The following is a 3,360-nucleotide window of genomic DNA, read 5'->3' on the forward strand; positions in this document are numbered from 1 at the left end:
AGAGCTCCCTGGCTTCATGTGATCAGAAACTTAGAATTGAGCATTTCTATTGATTGTTTCCAAAGTCAATAATGAAAGTATTAAATACTTCCTGCTCCAGACTAATGTTTTTTAGGTGCACATCTAATAACCTTCCAGTCCTTCAGGTTTGTGCTTTGTTGTGTTCTTATTTGGTTTGTTATAACTATTGAAATACTGGAACTAATACTCACCTTCTCAGTATTATTTTTTCCCCTATATCTGACATATCTGATGATTTTCTGAAAGCCAGATAATTTCCTTTTTCATATAGAAGTGTGTAGCATACTTCTGGCATACCTTTGACAAACCTCAGGTGTGTTTTATTCTGTTTTTCTTTTATGTTGAGAGGTCTTTAACCTTCCTGTTTTCTCCTAGGTTTTAGTATTGACTAATAACCCATGATGGCATCTGTGATTGTTCAGACCACTCATTTCCCACTCTGAAATATAATTCTCTCATTGTGTAGCATGAATACAGTGGTATGAGTTAAGCTTTTTTGTATGGAGATGCCTTGGAGTTTCTTGACTTCAGTACATTTAACTCTGAGCTTTTCTTTCATTTCTGTTCATATTAATTACCTTTTCTTTTCTGCAGTTGTTCAACATCATTAGACAATGAGCTGCTCTCAACAGCAATAACAAGATCTTTGTGAGTAATTTCCCAAATATCATAATTAAAATCTATGTTTCATTAGGTTCTCAAGTGTTCTGTTAACTCTAGACAAATGCAGGGATTTTCATAGTCACAGATAGGATTTAGACATCAAATCTCACCTTTTCACCTTTAGAAATTCTTCCCACGAAAATCTATATGATTTCTGAGCTATTGTTTCTCAGGAGGCAGAGAGTAACATAAGGAGCAGCTACCTCTGACTCTTTTTAATACCTGCCAGCTCTGTAGCACCTCTGGCTTTTTTCTTTGGGCATTCAGTAATTAGAGCTGTGTGAAGTTTCACACGTAGAATGGAACTGGATGATTCTGGCATCTAATCAGGTCAAAGGCTAAATTCCTCTGGTGTGCAACATGTTACCCTAAGCTGAATTATAGCCCTGTAAACCGGAATGGTTAGATCCTTAACTCTGGAATATTAAATTGTTCATTTATTTTTTTGCAATAGATAAGGAATCACCACATCACACAACTGTCAATTTTATATCAGTACTGACATCTTTTCCCCACACCTGAATCGCAGGATGTGTTTCTATGCTCTGTTGTAATATCTCTTTGCTTTCCTAATTTCAAGAGGGTATGTGCATGATACAAAGTATCTCACAGCCTTGGCCCAACAGGCTGATCCACTGCTGACATAAAACAGTGTAGCTGCCTGATTGTGTGCTCTGTAAATCTGGCCCCAAATGTGGCAATCTCACTGCAAGTGGTAACCGCTGGTCTACACTGGAATGTGTAAGCTGGCATGCTTGATTTAAATTGTATAAACTGGTTATGGCCTTGACCCTGCTGTGAGAATTACAAGCTCTGATCGTGCAAATCAGGGCTCTTAGAAGAATCAGATGGTAAGGAAGCTTTGCAGATAAGTACACATTTGGGCACAAGTTTTAAACAACCTCTGTGTAAAATTCCACTTTGTGCCAAGTGCCTGGAGAGTTAGATACCTGTTTGCTATATATTTTCTAAAGTTGATATATTTAAAATACTGAAACCCTTCCTTAAGATTTATATGTCCTTCCAAAGGGCACCCAATGAATAGGCTAAATGCCTGGCATGCTTTAATCCTGGCTCTGGCAAAGGCTATGGGTAACTGGGTCTGGGTCCACAGTCAGAAAATGCAGCTCTCCCCCTTTTCCCAGATGAGAGTCTTAACAGTTCTCTTTAGTTTGGCAGTCAATCATTTCTATCAAGATGAAGTTGCCTTTGGCCAAGCCTCTGAGATCTCTGCAAAGCTTCTCTCAGCCACAAATCATTTCTTCCTCCAGTATGTCACTTGACATCTTTGGTGTTATAAATTAGTTCAAGAGGGTGGACATCCATTTCACCTCCTCACCAAGGACTCAGTTCTCATGTTTTCTGAAGTTATTTATTTTTGCTTTAGGGGACAATGCAGTTTTACTCTCATACTGTGCTATCAAGAGAACAAGTCCCTTTGAGCCAAACACCTGCTTTCCTTTAGAAAGAATGATGGGGAAATGCCTTTTGAAAAAACTCTATTTAGCTACTTTCTTAATTTACAAAAAGTCTCTTATTACTCAGATCCCCAGAGGTTTAGTCAAAAATATAGCGGACAAAAGTAAAAAATAAAAGGAAAAACGAAGTGCCGCCTTTCTCTTGCCACAACAGGGACAAAGCCATGGCAATGTGCCCTCAAGGTTACCAGACCTTTATTCTCTCATGGAGTCAAAATCCAGAAGCAAGTGGTCTTCACTAAGAAAACAATATGTTACTTGGGAGATTTTGCTGGCCAAAGCTTGCAAGCTGGGAACCATTTGAGACACATTGAACGTTACTTCTTCTTGCAGGCCCCAGTCCCCTCATCCATACACTTTCCCTCAAGCTGAGCACTGTGTGCTTGTTAGAAAGTGCCCAGGATATTCCTGGAGGCTCTGACCTGTCATGATTTCATGCTTCTCCACCATTTTCTCTTCTCTGGAAAATCAAAAGAAAGATGGCACAAAGCCTTATTCTCTTATTCTTATTCTTATTCTTAGCTAAGAGTGTTAAACACCTAAATCTTATTAAATTCCTAATTCTCATATTATTTTTGGGGGGGTCACACCCTCAATTTTTTTTTCCCTCAGGTTTTAAGGTGACAACTAGCAGAGATAGCATGACTGTTCTTAATGGCATTGCCACAGTTTCTGGCTAGGCCATGTCCTTCTATCCATCTGTCTTGAGCGGTGTCTTACAGTGTCACAGGGAAGAGCTGGTTTTGTTGATAGTGCCAGAAATTGTAAGTAACAGCTCATGTTCTACAGACTAAAGAGCACAAACACTCCAAGTATACATGCAATGGATTTGGCTACAATTTAAGCTGTTGTGACCTCAATAACTTTGTTATTGTAACAGTGCATGAAGAGCTCAGTCACACACTGCAGCTGCATTGTATGGCACAAAGACAGAGGAAAAGGTATTTCTTGCTACCAACTGGTTTATACCCTTGGGTCATCCTGCTTCTAGTTTATTATCTTGGTCTGGTATGTGCAGAACAGTGTGGTCCAATTTGTTTCTAGTCTAACATTCTAAGGCCAGGACAGGACAGGGACATGAGTGTTGCAGTGACTCCTATGGCTACAGCTGCTCCTGAGCTCTTCAAGCAGTGGTGTTCAGTTTTGGCTTTGGCAGATGACCTGTGGCCCACAAGCCACAGCACAACCCTCAGTGCTG

At 39.8% G+C, this 3,360-nt stretch overlaps 1 long non-coding RNA gene across 1 annotated transcript; it reads left to right on the plus strand.

The window, feature by feature from the left end:
• Nucleotides 1–529: 529 nt before the first annotated feature.
• LOC137471463 (uncharacterized) lies at nt 530–3,040 on the plus strand. Its single transcript, XR_010997624.1, has 2 exons — nt 530–669; nt 2,775–3,040. It is a non-coding gene; the product is annotated as an uncharacterized lncRNA (long non-coding RNA).
• The last annotated feature ends 320 nt before the right edge of the window (nt 3,041–3,360 follow it).

Source organism: Anomalospiza imberbis, chromosome 3, assembly GCF_031753505.1.
Source record: "Anomalospiza imberbis isolate Cuckoo-Finch-1a 21T00152 chromosome 3, ASM3175350v1, whole genome shotgun sequence".
In the NCBI taxonomy this organism is placed as follows: domain Eukaryota; kingdom Metazoa; phylum Chordata; class Aves; order Passeriformes; family Viduidae; genus Anomalospiza; species Anomalospiza imberbis.